Consider the following 21,039-nt stretch of genomic DNA (forward strand, 5'->3'; position numbering starts at 1 on the left):
AGGCTCTTTTATATTCCATCCTTCATCCTATCTAACTCATATGGCAACTTTACTTAGAGAAAGACTCAGCAACGATTGATTGTAAAATGTTGCTCATCCATTTGTCGAAAAATAGAAAATGTGAGTCAGTGATTAATCTGTAAATATCTACGTACTTCCTCTTAAATATTCCATGTATCTAGGCACTTCCTTCTTTGTGAATGGGACGTGGTTTTAGAACAACCTGTTCATGAATACATTTTGAAGAATAAGAAATGGTGTAAATATTTAAAGTGTTCAATAAAGCATGTTTGCATGTGCTGTTTTGCACAGATAAAGCAATAAAGCAATGCATCAATTTTTGCATGTGCTTTTTTTTAGCACACATAAAGCAATAAAGCATGGCATCTGAATGTTGCATCTTCTATAATAGAGCTTTCAACTTTTAAAATATTCTTTACTAAAAAGCATCATGCATTAGCTTTGCGAAATTTGAAATGGCTGTTTGCAATTGTACCTCTATTTTAATTCATTTTAAAGCATTTCTTTGTTTGGTATATCATTTGATTAAGGGTGCTGTGTTGCATAAACCGTTCTAATTCAACTGAAAGGATACAACCTAAATCCATGCTGCACAAATCTCCTTAACTTAATTCTTTGCTCTAATCCATATTTTTCTTTAAAATCTTATTTTGAATTTCTCCATTAACAATGAAATTAATATAAATACAAATCCAACAAAATCAACAAAAATAACAAAAGGCTTAAACTCTAAGCATCCTTAACTGAATGATTTGCAAATGTATAGGATCATAAAATGTATGAGCCTGACCAGATTCAGATTTCAGGTCCATCTATATATAAGAAGGACTGAGACATAAAACATTTATCAATTGATTGTAGTTTGAAATAATGTGGTTTGAAGTACATACATTTTAATATGACCATACTAAAACAACGATTCACCACTTTAAAATGGTAGCGCACATTCTGATAAAGGATCTGAACTAGAAGAATTTAACAGGTTTCAACCCAATAAAATATTGAGAAAATATAAGTTCATTACAAGAGTTCAGTTGAAATAGCGCTCAAGTTAATAGCATTATTCCATTTAAAATGTTGTCTTCCATTTGAAAAATGTGCTCACCTAGTTTATACTCATATAGTATAGGTAACACTAATCAGCAAACGCTATTATTGCATTGCTTTGTTATTTTGATATGTATACTAGTTTTGTTATACTTAGATGTCTAATTCATACTTTATGAATCAATTATATAATACTAGGTAACATGTTTTAAATAGTAAGAGCGCACATGGAATGACAAAAGCAACTGAGACATCAAACAACGAAGCAGGTAATTGATGAATTAAAGCTAATATTTCTGTACTTATGGTGTGATTAAAGACTGATAATACATATTTCCTATTAATTCATTAGCATTGAAGAAGATTCAACGGATCGGAAAATGTGTTGGCATTAAGGCACTAAAGCATTTGGCACCAAGGCATTACATATCTTTGTATGATATTATTGCATGGACCACTTACATAATGTGAAATTAAATGAATGTTAAGAATGAGGCAAACAACTCAATATTTTATATGTGTGGAATTGGAATATTGTTATAACATGTAGGTGCCCTTATAAATGAGGCATTTCACTTAAAATTGTGGTTGGAATTTACTATCTAACTTCATTTAAAGTTAGGTTGCCTTTAACTAAATCCTCGAAATTAAGGAAGTAGCCATTTAAGCAATACAATAGTGCAGCTGATTAAAGATTGCAACCTAATTAGGACTGGGACCCTGTTAGTACCTGAATGAAAGACGTTTACTTCCATTTATATACACTTACAGTGGGCCATTTATCTCATCAATGGCAATGTGCTTTAATCGGTTTATTAATTATATCCCAGCAAGTTGAACCAAAGTTGATAAGAAAACCAGACATCACTTCATTCTGGTGTATGATACAGGCTGCCGCTTTCTGTCTCCACTTATTAGCGTATCCGAATTTTTCAAAGTGGATTTATATGAGAGGAGAGGAATTTTCTAAATGGTACTATCCTAAATTCAAATATACTTGCAATGCAATACAACCATAGGCTTTTTATTGTACAATGATAACGGCGAAAACAATGGGCCTCATTACACGGTAGGCGGTGAGCCATGGCGCTATTAGCGCCATGGCTCATGCCGGTAAAATACCGGCACCGCCTTGGCGGAAAGGGGATTTACCGCCCCATTCCAAGGTTGCAGGGGCTGTAAATCCCCCTTCCACCATTGCCCTTCCCCATTCCCATTTCTGCCCCATAGGGCTCTATGGGAATGGGGAAGGCGCTAATTACGGCACCGCAATTTTGCGGTGCCGTAATTAGCTCCGAGGTCCCTTAGCGGGTTGGATTTTAACGCCTGCAAAAAGCAGGCGTTAAATCCCCCAACCCGCAAAGGGACCTCGTAGTAAGGCGGTAAGGATTTACCAGTACCAGTATTTTACCGGTAACGGTAAATCCTTACGGCCATCCGTGTAATGAGGCCCAATATGTATTTCTCTGCCTAACACTTTCAATACACAATCTGTTTCTATAATGAAGGTATACATATTTACAATCAAAGCATGAAACTCGTAGCTCTAAACGCGTCTAGGCATTCTAAAAGTGCTAAGCACCTACTTATTCAAAATCGGCTTTGCTAATACATTCGTGTGAAATGCACATAAGGTGACTCATATATACTTTCCTTAATTCTAAGCACAAGGTATTCGTTATACCTCTTGCCGATCAAATGCAGAATGTAGGTGTGAAGACGTTTACCTACCAAAATAGATACATTTATGTCACACCCTTCCCCCAAAATCCATCTTAAACCCAGCAATGGCACCGTGGACCATGTTCAGGCTCCATCCAACATTACTGCTACAAAAATAAAACATGTAATGCATCTTAAAAGAACATGCCATGCTTGAAGCGTGTGTTGTGATACCATACAGACAGTTACATCTTGATCATGCAATGGAAATGACAAAGAAAACACATCTTCAAATATTTATTCATGACATTTATATAACGCGCAAACCCTTGAGTATCACGGCGTTTGGTACAGAGTAAAAAGACTTAGGATATGGTCAGAAATCATTCATACTTATCGAGAAATAGCCAGGTTTTTACAAGTTCTTTTCATACATTATACGATTGCTCATTTCTGATATCCACGTATTCACAAGGAGGGTGTTCCATAGGATGGGTTCAGTGACCACAATATACCCACCCTCCACAGCAGTAAATCAAATTCCATGCACAATGTAGAACTGTTATTCGATGAAGTTGTACACACTTAGATTGTGGTTATATGCATTCGGAAAATCCAATATTCACATTAAAAACTATGTGCAAAAACACCTTTTTTACTTCTTAAACGTTTTCAATTTTAAAACCCTAATACTTCTTAAGTATTGTACCATTTGTCAGACCAACACTTCATTAAGTTTAACAGTCTTTGTATGTGCCAAGATCAAAGTAAAAAACAGTCATTTGAAGACAAAACTCTCTTTAACGTCTGGTAAACAATTACCGAAAGAAAATGTCTTCTAGAAGCATACGCTTTACTTTAGAGGAAGCATATTCCTACATATAAGGAAATATATAAGCAAACAAACATTCAGCACTATTCTTGACAATCGATTTACCAATCCATTTGCGTAGATTTTTGTAATGTCTGTATTGGTCGTGTTTGTCACAAGTTTATTCTGTAAGGCTGCAATGTGTACATCCAGGGACCGAAGAGATGGTGCTGCATTTATACCTTGTATTGCAGTGTTGCCTCGCTTTCCAACATTAGTTGACTCATAAGGCTGCAGCCAGCTTGCTGACACAGTAGGGTGCATTCATCAGAGATTCTGCTTTGCGTATTTCCAGAGGCACTGCATCAAAAAGGAGTTGAGTTTTTCAAACTTGGTTCCAAGATTCTGTCGTCATGTTTCAAAACAGCATGTTTTCCTCCAGAATAGCTGTGCTTCATATTGCAGTTCAGCTCACAGAGGATTGGTGTACACCCTCAGAAATCATAGGTTTGTGTCTCCCAATTTGTAGTTGTTCCCCTAACTGAAATGACTCCTAGAGTTTTTCAGGATCATTCTCAGCAATCTGACCAGGCTTGAATTACTTGACTTTCAGCATGGATTTGGTCAGATACCTCGCTTTCTCAGACCTACCTGAAATGTCTTACGTGCTATGTTTTAATTTTTTGAGGCTCTTGCAGTGTGATAACCACATTGACAGCTGAGATCACTGAGTTTTGCTTCAGGTCTTTGCAGCTGCACTGGTTCATCATGAACTGGTGTTTGGACACTGATTCCATAGTAATCATCCAACTGGTTGAAGGTGCTCAGGCTTACCATTTCGAGAGGCACACCACCTCACATAGCAATTGTATGGATGATGTAGAAACCTTTCTGAGCTGTCAACAATTGTACTCAACCCTTTCTGCACTTGCGGTGCAGTACATAGAATATGATGACATTCAAGCACAATCAATAGTTTATAAACATGACACATGAGAGGTTTTGCCTTTTCTGTGGAACCTAGAATGGATTAAGAATGATTCAAATAATTAAAATATAAACACCATTTGAACATTTCTGCAGCTCCATAGGTGAGCTATGTGTGAGCATACCTTGGACTAGATTTTATTCTAGTTCTACTTTTTGGTAATCAGGCAAACATCCGACATCAGGGGTCCAAATGATTCACCATTGGCTAAACATCCAGGATGCACAATGACTTAGATTTGGAAAAACAAAGGGGTGATAACATAGGACAGACAGACACACACAAGAACAAGAAAGGAATGTGGTTTAATCTACAGTTAAACCAAAGTATTGACTCCATTCAGGTGTATGAGGCCAGGGAAAAGGAAAGGAAACATGCATAGGAGGAACTCAACAGTGGAGTAAAAGACATTTTTAAAAAGAAGCATATTGCACATGAAAAGGATGTGGAGCATACAAATTAACAATTAGTAGGCAGTGAGAAAATGGCTCATAACATGGTTAATGGTGCATTGTACACACCAGAAGTAAATGAAACAGAACTAGATGAAGTGACTGGAAAGAATGCAAAAACAGGTGAAGGGGTTTCATTACCTGATAAATCTAATAATGCACATATCTTCACAGAGATGAAAATTCCCCAAAGGACACTTGCAGGTGAGTACCAAGAGGCATATTTTGAGTAACAGATGTTCAATGAGGTGCAAGAAACAGGTAAAGTACAAGTGCAAGGTGAGTTCCAAACATAAAATATTGATATTCTACCACATGAAAAAGATGCTAATGAAAACACAAAGCAGTCGTTCTCCAGAGGCAAGGTAGGTGAAGATGATCAAAACAATGTGGAAAAAGCAGGTATGGAATTGGAGGAAAACTCAGATGAGCCCGCTATGCAGGGAGGCCAGTCAATAGAAACGCTTCAAATAGAATCTCAGGACAGAAAAATAAACAGGGAAGTTGAAAATGAAATGGGCAAAAAGGGGGGTAACGTATCATTCCATATACCCCTTTGTTTAGCAAGAAGCCAGGCAGACCTAATAAAAATCAGCCGTGAGATCAGTAACAATTGACATTTCGTATGTATACTGGAATAATGTGAAGATAGGTATAAAGCTGCTATCTCAGTGTAAGAGCAATGCAATGTGTTTGCAATGGTGGATACAGGCACAAAGGCTACTGTAATGTGTAGGAAAATGCTGGATAGCATAAATGAAGGGAGACCCTCACAAAACATTAATGAACCTAACACTATATCTACTAATGTTAATGAAGCCAATTTAAAGCAATCCAAAAAATGTATGTTACAAACAACACTGTCAAGTTCTTCACGATCTTATAACAAAAGATAAAAAGTCATGATCTATGCATAAAAACTACCGCAGGAGACAAATCTTCAAAGCTCTAATTGACAGCACATTTCTACAAAAGAGAACATAGTTTATATTGATTTTAAACAGAATGAAACCACTAACTAAATTAATTGATAAATTACAAAGTGCTTCTAAACATGCACAATGTCAGTATAGATACCTTTTATTTTCTGTGAAGGTGAATGGATTCACACAAGCAGCACAGAACCATTTTTCAATGAAGAGGTTTATAAACAAAAACAAACAAATCTATTTCCATAGACAGCAATGGCCGAGGATATGAAAAGGTAGCAGACACCATGATGTCAAAAGAAACCCTTATAGAAAAAACATCCCTAACAAACTGTCAACCAAATGTTCTGTCCAGTGTACAAATGGACATGCAGCTCAATGTGTTACATACACCAAGAATCCTTTAAATCATTACGACAATTCCTCAATCACTAAGTGAAACTAACAGACACAAGTAAAATTAAAACTTTACAAAACATGAACTATTGTCCAGTGTGCAGCCACACTTGACTTCGAGGACATTCATTAGCCTGCCTTTTAGGAACTGCTTGCAAAAGCACCTTCCACCACATCAAAATGTAAGCAACACACCATTCCGCTATATGCAATCCTCTGCATAGACTATAGTATGCAAGAAGTCCTCCTCTAGAAATGCAAATTTAAAAACATTCTCCTACATGGAACAGCCAAATAACGCTTTCAAGAAATTGAGCACACCAAATGCTTTGTAAATGCTTTGGAACTGAAGTTCACTTAGAAATTCAGTAACTTAACAAAACATTACTGAAAACCTCACAAACACCAACATCCTAACAAACACATACAAAAAAGAACTAGCTAAGTTTCAAAACACATTTGCTGAAATACCAGACCAGGTATGTGTCTGTTGTTGCAGACCGTTTTATAAAAAAATGCAAAAATAGTAGATATGGCCTACAAAATAGAGAACAATGAGGAATCCCAATGGTTCCAATTAGCTTTATGTCTAAAAGCAGAAAATAAATACAAAATAAGTGATCCCTCAATACTTTGCACGTTTTGTAACACAAAGCTTGACAATAACCAAATGCCTTCACGTGCAATCACTAATAACTTAGAAACATGCCCACTTCCAAAGACTCTCCAACAACCTAACTTGTATGAGAGCATTATAATACAAACAGTACACCCATTTCAAGCTATAATACGCCTTCAACTGAAAACAGCCAAATTACCTGCATTTGAGTTACTAAAGGGTATCCGTGGCAAAGTAGTATATTTGCAATTAGATGTTAAAGAAAATGTACAAACTCTAGGAGTACAATGACCACAACTAGTCAACTTAAACAAAGTTAGACAAGCCCTACAATATCTGAAAGAAAACAATGAATACTACAAAGATATAAACATAGAGGAAAACTTAAGAGAAACCACGCAAATAATTCAATTTCCACCAGCATCTGGCCAATTTGAATGTGTAGATCCTGTTACTGCAGCCAACATTTTATACCAGTATACAATTCACCCAATGCACTCCAAAGACACAATTGAAGATGCAGTAGAGATATATCAAATGTGCCAAGCCAAAGGAGCCACATGGGAAAAAAGTTTAGAAGCACAATGTTTTCCTCTACTCTTTTCTACAGGAAAAAGAGATAGATATGATGAAAGATCCACACAAATGAGTGCATCAGAATATCTCTCTTTACATATGTATTCTGAAGACCCCAGATTCAGACAAAATGTAAAATACATTTTCCACCTCCTATTCGAAAGTAAACTAGAAACTCTATGTTATGGAGTTGCACACACATTAAAAGCAGGCTCTCATTTTTTAAACATATCCGCTACCCAACTGCTTCAAAAAATAAAAGACAAAGATGAAGATTTGCAGTCAAGTATCACAAATCTCTTGGCAAACATGCATGGTATAAAAGAATACTGGTTACGATGTCACGCTGATGTACGTTGTATGCCAAGGAAACTAGACCCACCCACATGGTTTTTTACTTTAAGTTGTGCAGAGTACGCATGGGATGATTTGCATGACTTCTTACACACTGGAAAGCAAAATAAAGATTGAATAGATATAAAAACACCCGGAGAACATGTTCTCTTGACCTTGTTAATGTATCAATGTACTTTCACCATTGCTTCAATGCCCTGCTGCTCTTCACCTGCATTAGCACTACTCCTCCACTCGGAGAAGTGGAACACGTCTTTTGGAGAAAAGAATATTATTCCAGAGGAACATCGCACATCCACATGCTTTTGTGGATCAAAGATGCTCCCAAATTTGGCCATGACAGTGATGGCACTGTTTTACAGTTTATTGAAAAATACATTAGCTGCAACATCCCTTCAGAAACCACAGATAGTGACCTATTTACACAAATCATTTGCTTCACAAAACGTAGGTGTGGCAAAAAACTGCTGATGTAGACATAAAAACGAAGGTAAACACTATACTAAATGTCACTTTGTCTTCTCTAGACCAGTTTGCACAAAATGACAAGTAAGTAGTTTGATGTCTTCTGTTAGACACAGTGTAAAAAGCAAATCTCCTAAAAACATTAAGAGGAATGAAGCATCCAAGTACATCAATGATTACCATGCAATCATTGCCCTCTCATGGAATGCAAACACAGACATACAATACATTGTAGACAATTCCACTGCAATTGCAAGATATGTCACAGCCTACCTCACCAAAACAGAGAAAACAGAGCTAAAAGACCTCTGGGATGACATATCATCTAACAAAACACTGTCACAAAAATTGTACAGTTTTGGTATAAAAATTCTCCCCCATAGAGAATGTGGGTGCTACGAAGCTGCAGATTGTTTAACAGATACCACCTTATATGGCAAATCTGAACACATTATCTGGCTACCCCTTGGTTCAGCTTCATCCCGAAAAAGAGTACTACAATCCTACCAAGAGATAGAAACAATTGCCACCAATGATCCCAACAGCCAGGACATTTTAAAAAACAATTTAATTGACACATGCTGCCCAAACAGAAGAACTGCTTTGGAAAACATGTGCCTGTACAACATAGCCCAAAACTATTCCTTCAGAAACAATGTCACAGCAGATGAGACAACTGCAAATATTCAGTCTCAACTTGTGAAGGAAGCCTAGTGAAACTTACCAAACCCAGCCTAATGAATCATATAAATGTATCGTTTTAATCTCTGCAACATAGAGAACTCTATTACATGGCCCTACTGCAACCTTTTAAACCTTGGAGAAAAGAAGAATTATTAGGAGACTATGGGGGTCATTATGAGTCAGGCGGTAAGGGATTACCGGCACCGGTAAGGAGACCGGTGCCGGTAATCCCTTACTGCCGTATTCCAAGGTCCCTTAGCGGGGACCGTAAGGAACGTGTGGGCCGACCACACGTCCCTTACGGGTCCCGATAAGGGACCAGGGTGCTAATAACGGGCTTGCAAGTCGCGAGCCCGATATTAGCACCCTCCCCATTCCCATTGAGCCCTATGGGGGCTCAAATGGGAACGGGGAATGGCTTGTCCAATGGGGACTTACCGGTTCCGCCAGGGTCGGACTATACCGGTAAGTCCCCATTGAACAAGACCTGTGCCGGACCCGTTATTGGTAGCAGTCATGGCGCAAATAGCGCCATGACTACCACCAATCTCGGAATTAGGCCCTATGACTCATTTGAAGCTGCATTCAAAGCAAAAGAAGCAGTATAACAAATGTCAATTTCAAACAATACAAAGAAATGTTGGACAATGAACGCCAACAAGAGGAAGAAAATGAAGCTCAACTAGATAACGACACTACTGAGTGCAGTCAACCTTCACTCACAGGAAGCCAAGAACCACTTGGAAAACCACTCATTCGAAATGAAGCAGAAATAGCCATGACTGAGGTAGAAAATACCATCAGGGTCATTACGAGGTAGGAGGTAACCATGCTGCTATTAGCGGTATGGCTACCCCCTTACCGGGTACCGGGTCCGGGTTCCTTGAATGAGGAATTTCCGGGTCATTCCGACCTTAGAGGGTCCAGTAATTCCTCATTCAAGGAACCCATCTCCATTCCCATTTGAGCTACATGGGTGAAACACATCTGCTCCTGATGTCATGGAACAATTACCTCAACAAAATATGAAACGCATGTTTTTAATGCGAACTCTTGTAAGCTATAGTCAATTCAATGAGACAATGTTAAAAAAAGAAATGCAACCCATACTGTATATCAGCTCCACATACGAACTAGAAGTGCACAGCATGACACACCCTATTTGTCAACAAACATCAGCACAATTAAATAGCTTACAAAAATGTATCTCCAACACAGCTGGATTGGAGAAAATGTTAACTTTGTGTCTAAACTGCAGAGTAATTCTAAAACATAACCTTGACATAGAACTAGGGTTAGTCAATGGAGCAATTGGTACAGTTGTTGGCTTCCAAACATATCCATGTGACAACAACATTCAGTTTGTCAACATACACTGTGACAAGTTTGCAGAAGTTAAAAGAATTGGCCGCACAATAGCACGTTTCCTTCTTTTCAAAGACATGTATGTATGCAAAGAACAATGTTCTCTGTCTCTTGCATATGTTGTCACTATTCAGAAATCACAAAGTCTAAACCTAGATCATGCATTGATTGACATTGGCAGCACAGTTCTTAAAAAAGGTATGAGTTACATAGCACTTTCAGGTCTCCGTACATTCAATGGTCTATTCCTAGTTAACTCTGATGCAAACAAAGTCAATGCTGACATTCCTTGCATCGTATAATACAACAGGCTAGGTGCACTGTACACCCACATCTAGATATGTATGTTGTACCTCAAAAAAGGAAACCTTTATAAAGAAAACAAATACAAACAGAACCTATAACAGATCTTCCAGCAATACCAACAAAGAAACAACGACCAAGTGCTTCTCCGTCAAATAATTCAACCACAAAATTGTCTACTACAAACTCAACTGCATGTCCATCAGAAGAGAAAGAGACAAATATTTCTTCTCCAAACAAATCTGCAGGCCCATCAAACGATACAGAGACACAACTCTCTGGTCCATTTAAATTCAGCAACACAAATGGAGTAAATTGCTATGTGTGAGAAACCTGAATGTTTCTCACTGTCTGAACACCTCGGATCTCTTTCTCAGGTCACCAGGGCACGGCCATCACCCTTGGATCCAGACCATGGGGGTGGACAGGTGCTGGAGGATCCCCTTGGAGAAGGGTCCTCGGGGAATGGGGGTGAGACATCCAATGGTGAGACACGGTATCCCCCCCCTTTCAACACTTCGACCACCTATATAGGTTATTCTAAAACCTGTCCTGGCACCCCCCTAATTCCAACAAGTAGCAACTCAGAATGGAGTTATGAGAGAACCAAGAGAAAGAAATAGCAATTACCATCTTGTTTATTACAACCGCAGGACTATCCCGCTGTCTGAGATATGGCCCTGCCCGACATTCCTTCAGTTGAAATATAATATTGTCAAACCATTTCCATTATGCCCTATACCTGTCTGTAAAACCACACCAACACATTTAATAACTGTCACACACTCACCCTGTTTATTTGGACAAAACCCTACACGGTTTTTGCCTAATTAATCAGAAAAACCACATCTCCCACATCCCACCACACTGGCTTTCTCTGCAAACACTGAGAATAGGATGAGGGGAGCTGAAAGAGTGAAGGTCTCTCACAACACTAATGAGAGACAGACGAAAGGCTATGCCATAATAAGACTGGACTGTCCTGCTAATGAGGCCAGGCAAGGTCAGGCCTCCTTTTCATACTACTCACACCAGACTCCACTTGAGACTCCCAGGAAGTATAAAAGGCGGAACAGGAGAGTACACTTTGAGCGAGCTGGGGATGCTGGAAGGTGTTGAGATGACAGAGGAAGATCAGTTGAGCTGCAGAGACCCTGGGAGACCTGGGGGAGAGAGAACCACCACACCGGACCTTTGAATGCAGGAGAGACTGCAATGAGGGGTGTTAAGACGGATTTCTGAACTCTGTCCTGGAGGCGCAGAGGTTCAGAAGGCCAGCCTAGTTTCTTGGAACAGGGTAACCTCTGGACAAGCCAGACCAATCAGGGTAGCGATCGCGGCGGTCAAGACTAGGTCTCAAGAGGGGTGAGGGTGACTGAAAGCCCGCAATGAGCACCCAAAGCAAGGACACTTACAAATTACTCCAAACAGGTGTTATATTAAAAATATATACATATTTATTACAAGGCCTTTGTAACATTGACCGTAGCGAGAAATCACAATAAGACTCCAGTAAACCAACACATACCAAACCAATACAATATATATACAAATACAAACGAGTCTAACGAGTTAGACGCACGAAATGTGTAGACCACCTAGATGGGGAGGAAAACAGGCAGTGCGAATAATAATTAGACCCAGTCCGCCTTCAGAGGCACCTAACTAAAAGGAAGTCCAAGCCCTACGAAGAGTGGAGCCTTGTGCTCAAAAGTACCTACACACGCTGGTGCCAAGGGGCAAAAAGGGGAGTCTCTTCGAGGGAATCAGGCAGTTTAGTTCGGTGAACAAATGAAGATGAACAGAGCTCTGTGACTCAAGCGCAGCCTCCACTGTGGGCAGAAGCAGAGCGCGAGTACGGAAAGGCGTGCTGTTAGACAGAGCGGGGAAAAGCTATGGGCTCCTGCAGGAGGGCGACCAGTTCCTAGCGATGCTACTCACCGGTCCCCGATGCAAGCAGACCCAGGCTTCTCCGCGTCAGAATCAGTGCTGGCAGGTTCAGATGCGAGCAGGGGACTCTCGGCGTCGTGTAGATTCCGCGGCAGCAGAAGTTGAGTTAAAGATGTCCCAAACTAAGTGAACCCGCACAGATTGTTACCTCAGCAGGGCAACGATGCGGCCGTGTGTATTTCCGCCCAGTGCACACTCTCACTTCAGACCTGGGAACGCCAAGTGTACGAAGCGGGTGAGAGTGTCGCGGACTCGGAATACAACACAACCTGACGGCGGTAACAGAGCAGGACTCCTGTGTAGGCTGGTCAGTCCACTGGATGGCCCAGGGACGCTTCCGAAGGCTTACTTGCAGGAGATGGTGAAGATGCTCAGAGTAGTTGTTCCCACTATTCCAATGGGTCGAAGTACCAGTACAGGCCTTCTCGTTCGATCCGAGGTAGAAAGGGTTTCACAAAGCGAAAGCAGTGCAGAGGAGCAGTCCTTCAGCGGGTCACCAGCGATTCCTTGGTTCAGCCTCGTGGTTGCAGGATACTTGGCTCCTGTATTCCTTTGTTCGTGAGAACTCAGGAGATCGACCTGGTAGTGGCATTTCCAGCCCCCTCTTATCCACGGTTCCCTTCACGCCAAAACGGAGGGGACCCAATGGGAGATCTGCTCATAAAACACTCACACCATCTGTGGACCTCATCACGGACCACGGGGGTCCCAGGCATTCACACCACCCTAGACTCTCTGGCGCCCAGGATGTGTATTGGGACCAGACATCCCAGCCCCCATCCTGGAGGCACACACAGGCCTGTAGAAGCCCGCGCAAGCATCTGTGTTTCACGGGAAAGTACATGCCCAAATAAGGAAGGCCCTGGGTCGGCTCGACCTGGGGGAGGTGAAGGGGGCAAGACGGTCAGCGGACAGGACAAAGAGCCTCGTGGTCTGGCCATTTTGGGAGCCAGGCCACCATTTTGGGCTAAGCATGAGAAACGCGCTTAAAACGCCAGAAGGAGCTCAAAAACACAAGAAACGATTGCTGCCACCAATCCCGTCCGTGATTCACTTGCACCGCTCATTTAAAATCCAAAGAGAGTATCTAGGGCCTGTAGAAGACTAGAGACCCAAGAGAGCAGTAACTTAGCTTACATGCCCTCTTGTGCCATGTTGCACGAAAGCTGCAACATGATAAAGAAACTACGGAAAACAGCGTTTCCCGGTACTGACTGTCTTAAGGGCATGTCAGTTTCCCCGTAAGAATGGAGCGAAAGCCCAGAGGAGTGCGGCAGAAGGCTGCACTTCTCTGGCAAAGTCTAGATCATGGTGAAAACAACAGCAAAAAGTTTAGGGGTTGCCACATGGAAGGAAAATTACCCACAATTAAGAAATCTTTCCTAACAAGGGGAGAGACCTGTACCTCCAGGAGGCAAAAACAGGGGCAGCTGGGATCTCCTGGGGTGCCACACCATCGCTATTTCCCTGGGCCAAGCAGGCAAGCCCTGGCCTCTGAGAGGCAGTCGATGAAGCCTGACCTCAGGACACATCCCCATTGACACTCCTGCAGCTGCCAAATCCATGGGCTGACAATTTGGGGAACTTTGAAATGGGAGCAAAATACACTGCAATGCATTCTGGGACTGGAATTCCAAAACTGTTTTTTGGGGGAAAAACTCAAGAAGGGTCCGCACCCAGCATAGTGAGAAAGTCTGAGCCCGGAAGAGGGGTACCTAGGGGTCCGCACCCAGCAGAGGGAGACCCCAAGAGTGAGAAGGTCTGAGTCCAGAAAAGGGTGACCTGAACTTTAAGAAAACCCATTGAAGGACCAGCAGCAGAGTGGTCGGCACCATGTGGGTGCTCATTTGAAGGACTCTGGCTGGTCCCCTTTGTTGAAACTCCAAATACCAGGAGGCCCTCGGAGAGCCCGGTGTAGGAGGTCAAAGTGGTCATACAAGGGTCGAGCAAAACCCGTTGTACAATCGAAAGTCTTTGACATGCTGAGTAAACAAATTGAACTGTGGTGCTGGGGGCAAATGTGAACCTGACTGAGCAATCTGCCCCTAAGAAGGGCTAAATGACATGCTGCATCCATTAGGGACTGCAGGGGGGCACACCACCCCCAAATAACCCATCCTTGGTGGTCTTGTGACCCCCCACCCCCAGCTACAGCAAAAGTATTCTTTCCTAGGGGCAGATTGGCAGACTGCACTACCAAGCTGCCCCCAGTGAATGCTACATGGCATCCCCTGCATCGATTTTAGGTGGTGGGAGAAGTCCACCCCCCTTTCATTTATAAAAATCCCTGGTGGTCTAGTGTGCCAGCCCACCCTCACACAACAACCCCACCAAAAAACATGAATTTTTTGGGGAAGTTGCCTCTTCCGTAGGAGCTGATGGGCACATTAGTGTGCCCATCTGCCCCCAGGGTGGGCTGAAGCCTTATGGCCCATGCTTTAGGGGCCAGGAGAGGGAGAGGGCTGAGAGTGAACCCCCCCACTTCAAATACAAATCCCTGGTGCTCTAGTGGCATTGCTGGGCACGGATTGAGCGATCCATGCCCAACAATGCATTAAAGTAGGTGTCCTTGGAAAGGGGAGAGTCAAGGACATCTCCCTCAATCTAAACAGCACAATAATGCCACAAATCAGGAAGGAAACCTACCTTCTACTTTACCGCCACAGCCGAAAATGGCTGCAGAGGTGGAATTTACTTTCAGTTTCCTCTCAGCCTGCATTACGTACGCTGACATGAAACTGAAGGAAATCCAACCCCCAGGCAGTGAGGAGGAATCTCCTCCTCATGTAGCCCGGCAGTTGGATTTAGAGTTTGTGCCAAAAAGGACAAGGTTTCTCATCCTTGGCACTGCAAATGTAGTCACAACTGAGGCACTTAAGGTGTTAAAGAATATACATGTTACAGATTACATGTGTTTGGTAGCATTGATATATGTTGTGAGTGTAGGTGTGGTAGGCTGTTTGTTGGAGGTCTGTTGTAAGAAAAGATATGTTTTAAGTAGTTAGATACCCGTTGGCGTATTCTAACTGTCTTAGATATTAAAATTAGTATTGTAAAATCATTGATGTAGTTAGATACCCATTGGTGTATTCTAACTATATTGGATTTTTGATGCGGTATTGCAGTAACAATAAGTGTTATGGTATATTTGAAGTGTATAAAAATAAAAGGAATTTTTAAAGTAGTTTGATACCTGTCAGCATATTCTAACTGTTTTAGGTATTAAAATTATTAAAATATTATTGATGTAGTTAGATATCTGTTGGCATATTCTAACTGTTTACTGTACTATACTTTAGTGAGCAAATTTGGGTTAGAGGAATATTAAGTAAGCATTTGTTAGATTTGCTGGTAACCTACGTTTTAGAGTAATGGATGTGTTGCTATATTCAAACTGTCACAAGTCTCTCCCTTTCTCACCTGTTTCTGTTGTGTACTTGCGACCTTCTGGGATTTCTTCTTCTTTACGGTCCGGGGTTTGTGTAGTCCCGAACGCCGGTCTTCGGCGTCCAGCGTGAGAGTAGCGGTTCAGTTTCCAGGAGCATTCTACAAGTCCAAGGTAATTCCAGGAAGTAATTAAGGTACGCTCGGAGGCACGAAAGACCGTGATTCGAGCGCGGAAGGTTTTCCAGGAGATTGGGGAGGAAAGGGATCAGGAGGGAATTCAAGGAACTGGGAACAAGGAATCAAGCGAGAGCCCCGATCGAACTCCGGCTAAGCACGTCCTACTACAGGTAGCGGTAGCCTTGAGATGCGCAGAGCCGCGGGGGCGTATCCCTTTTGTAGGATGAGCAGCATGAAACGCATAGACCGATCCGGAGTATTCTGTTCCGGGCGGCCATGTTGGTAGGATAACTGCCTGCAATCCCCTGCGAGTCAGGGACCAGGAGGTCCAGAAAGGACATAGACGACGGTTCATGACACAAACCAACACTTTTAACATATGCAGTATAGTGGCCTCACGTGGTTGTCGGACCAGTGTCTATATTATGCCTGCTGTTGTGAATGTTTTCTTGCCAAGAGTTACTTGGCTGTGTGTGAAGCTAGTTAGCTTACAGTTATTTTTACTACCATCTGAATTGTACCTTAGAAGCATTAGTATTACAGATTGGCCTTGTGAGTTTATTGGTATGCTGGAATTGCAAAACGGGCATAATATGTTATGATTTGCATTTTGGAGAACTGCTGAAATGGAATGGATTTACAATTTGGTATGGATACATACACAAATCGTTCATTAGCGATGTGCTCTTGTGAATCATGGTAGCAGAGAGTGCACATATATTTCCATTTGAATGAAATCTGGAAGATTTCATTTATAGGGATGTTTTTGGTTTGCATTACTTGTAATAAGTACATTAAGAATTCTGTGGATCTTCCTGTGTGTTTGAGGTGAATTTTACCATTCCTCCACAGCAGTTTAATCATTGCCTTATACATGAGACAGGATTATTCATGGCACTTGTATAAATGAGGAGCATTTGCAAACACAGCTGGTTGGGGCCGTTTAAGTAAATGTTGCGTACAAATGGTGGAAATTGCCAAAGAAGATTGATTGCTACATTTGCAGAGCAAGTTACTCCACTTGTGTTTCTGAATTTAAGTGGACCAGAAAGTTCTGCTTTTATATCTTTTGATGGGCCTGCAATTTTATTTTTTAGACATTTGTCTCTTTCTCTTCTGATGGATGTACAGTTGTTTTTGGACTAGAGAGTTGTGTGGGAGTAATATTTGATAGACTAGCAGTTTTTTGTTTTTCAGTGGTATTGCTGAGAGATCTTGTATAGGTTCTGTTTGTATTAATTTTCATTTTAAAGATTTTCTGTTTTCAGGTACAGGGTACATAGCTAGGTGGGGGTTGTGCAGTGCACACAGCGTGTTGTTTTCTAGAATGCAAGGAATGTCAGTGTTGACTTTGTTTGCATCAAAGTTAACTGGGAATAGAAGCTCCAGTGTACGCAGACGCAAAAGTGCTGTGTAACTCATACATTCATTAAAGACAGTGATGCCAATGTCAATCATTGCATGATCTAGGGTTAGACTTTTGCGATTTGTGAATAGTGACAGTATATGCGAGGGATACAGAGAATTGTTCTCTGCGTACGTACATGTCTTTGAAAAGAAGGAAACATGCTATTTTATTAACTTATGCAAGTTTGCAAAGTGGATGTTGACAAACTGAATGCTGTTCTCATATGGAAATGTTTGGAAGCCAACAACTGTACCAATTGCTCCATTGACTAAACCTTGCTCAATGTCAAGGTTACATTTTAGGATTACTCTGCAGTTTAGACACAGAGTTAATACGTTTTCTAATCCAGCTATGTTAGGGATACACTTTTTTTAAGCTGTTGCTTGTTGACACATAGGGAGTGTCATACCGTGCACTTCAAGTTTGTTTGTGGAGCTGATATTCACTATTGGTTGCATTTCTTTTTATAGCATTGTATCTTTGAATTGACTGCAACTTGCAAGGGTTGGCATTAAGGACATGCATTCTATATTTTGTTGAGTTAATAGTTGCATGACATCAGGGACAGATGTGATTTTTCATATAGTTCATGGATTCGTCTAGATTGTGAGATGGATTTTGCATCTTTAGTAAGCATACCAGTTCTAATGCTTTTTTAAATGTTAGCATAGGTAAGATCGGCAGACTGATGCATGTTTTGAGCTAGTTCTCTGTCGCAAAAATATTGACAGAGATTTCCATTTCCAATGATGCTGAGTGTGTGATGCCATTGTTTGTATCCTGTTTTCTAAAAATCAGTTCACCTTTTACTGGTGTTAACTGGTGGAGGTCTCTGAAAACAGTGACGTGTTTTCCTCCAAACAGTTGTTCGTAGTCGGTTTGCAGGACTTCTTGCATTCTGAGATGAATTAAAGCCAAAATTAGTTTGTAAACCATGCTTACTTCTTCTATCAGGAGCACTTTCATTTGCTTCAGAATTCTGCATACTTCAGTAGCAACTTCTGCTGATAATTTGTAGCATTGTAATTTGTTTTGGTGTTCTACTGGGAGGAGCAGTAGTCGGTGTAGATTTGCACCTTTGCAGCTAAACCTGTGGAGCTGTTACAACAGCTGAAAGGTTGTTGTTTGTTAAGGCTTGTAGAAAAGTGTGAATTATTTGCATTAAGAATGTTTTACCAGAACCAGCTTCACCACAACTTACATACAGGAGCAGAGGTTTATAGTTTTTACAGCTACAAGTTTTAGTTTAATGTTCAAAACCATGTTCAATTTCTTCAGTGACTTCTAGATAAATGGTGAGTTGTTCATCAGTTTATAGAAGGTATTCGTTTATGTAGGTTCTACGTTCTTAATTGTAAAATGGGACTGAATTCATTCATATATTGCTTAGGGTTTTTAAACTGTATTTTATATATTTTTTTAACATTGAGCGATGTGAGACAGAAGGCATCCATTTATGATATTAATATTGTGAATTTAATTATATATGATTATCTAATTGGTGAAAAGATTATTGGATACATTAGATCGTAGTATACATATATGATTAATGACTGTTTCATTATATGTGATTAATTGTTCTAAATAGAAATTCAGTAAAGTTTATTGAAAAGAACATAGAACATGCATCTGATGCTCATTCTTTAAGTCTCATTCTAAATTGTTATATAGGGCAGGGACCAAACACACTGAAATTAGCTGGTAAAATGTAGGAGTGAGTTCAGAAAATGTGACTTGTCTACTGTCAGGAATACAGATCTGGCACCAATACGGGGAATCACATAGGCTTAACAATGCATTTTGTAATTAGGTAACTGGTGTCTCAAAGGGGCATTTAATATTTCATCATGACCTGGTTGCTTCATATTTTCTTAAATTGGCACCCAGGAGGTGATATTGATGGCCTTTCCAATAAATCATGGAGTTCAAAATGTGGGCTACCTTCTGAGTCCCCCATGGGCCAGGACACCACCATCTTCCTTCTGAGTCTTATAAATGCCTTTGTCCCAGCCAGCTCACCGCTCCAATTGTCCTCCTAAGCCCCACCTTATTCATCCCTCACTAACCTACCTGTCACCGCCTGCATGCCCTTTCTCTGCTGCCACACCTCTGATCGCACAGCCTGCCCATACACATTGACCACAAAGGAAAGGGAGTGGGACTACAAGTAGCTATTTTCTCCCTTTTCCCCAGTGACCATATTGATTTGTAGTTTTTTACCTTGTTTAAAAGCCACTGTGTCATTTCACAACTTGGAAAAAAAGCTATTGGCACTCTGGAAATCATGCTGTGCTGCTAATGTATTAATGTATGTATTTATTGGGTATGTGTAATGTGTGTATACAGCAAAATTGTGTTTCAAGGGGCATCAAGACAGAGGAGGGCTAGGAACAGGGAAGAAGAACAAATAAAAACAATAACGTTCCTACTAGGTCTTTAGGCATTTGGATCATTCAAGTGCAGTACAAGAAATGGAGGGGAAAGGGGAAGGAAGGGAAGTGTAGGTTGGGGAGGTAAGGGGAAGAAGAAGACAAACAATAACATTCCTACTAGGTCATGCAACAATTCAGATCATGTAAGTACAGTACAAGAAATGGAGGGGAGAGGGATGAAGAGTGGAAGTGTAGGTCAGGGAGGGAAGGGGAAACAAACAATAACATTCTTACTAGTTTGTGAGACAGTTCGGATAATGCAAGTGCAGTACTGGAATGGAGGGGATGTGGGGGAATCATTTTGGCCTACCGATTGAAGAAGTCACAGGCCCCATGCTGTTAATGCCCCCTACCTCAAAGGTTATTACTGCTTGTGTATTGGCATCATTGATTCTTCCTGTGCCATGCAATATGTCACCACTTTAGTAACATGTTGGAGCCTCTTGGTTTATTAACAATATTCCAGATTGCAGTGAGAATGACGTAAGATGGAATTTTCAATCAGAACCTAATATTTTGCTGTTGAATGTGAACATAATCTCCTCAGATATCGTACCTGAAGTTGAAACATTATTAGAAGAAACAACTCTTTGTTATGCATTTAAACAATGTACTATATCATCTCATCATTAAAAAGTAAGCTGGCGGGGGGGCGTGGCCAACATCGGAGCGATGAGGACGTGAGCCCCTGGAGCTCCGGCGGCCGCTGCAAACATCCTGATTGAATAGCCTGCTACGAGAGGCTAATCGACCCCAAACAGCTCTCCTCCTGTGGGTAAGCGCCTCGGGCACACACGGACAAAGTTGCAAGCCAAAACGCGACATTCTGAGCAAGTTCGGTGTGGCGGAGTAAAGACGACACGAACGCGGCAATACGCAAACAAAATGGCCGCGCCCTGAGGAATGGAACCGGGAAGAAGGGAACCGCGCTGAAAGAATCCCCCGACTGTGCCCACCCTGGACGGTGAGTGGGTAGGCCGGCGACCGCACCCCATGAACTGTTGCACCGAAAC

At 41.2% G+C, this 21,039-nt stretch overlaps 1 protein-coding gene across 5 annotated transcripts in view; it reads left to right on the forward strand.

The window, feature by feature from the left end:
* Positions 1–21,039, forward strand: part of VIT (vitrin) — a 2,362,557-nt gene that overhangs the window by 755,044 nt on the left and 1,586,474 nt on the right. The window lies entirely within an intron of this gene.

Source organism: Ambystoma mexicanum, chromosome 4q (genome assembly GCF_040938575.1).
Source record: "Ambystoma mexicanum isolate Mex_15411 chromosome 4q, UKY_AmexF1_1, whole genome shotgun sequence".
NCBI lineage: Eukaryota > Metazoa > Chordata > Amphibia > Caudata > Ambystomatidae > Ambystoma > Ambystoma mexicanum.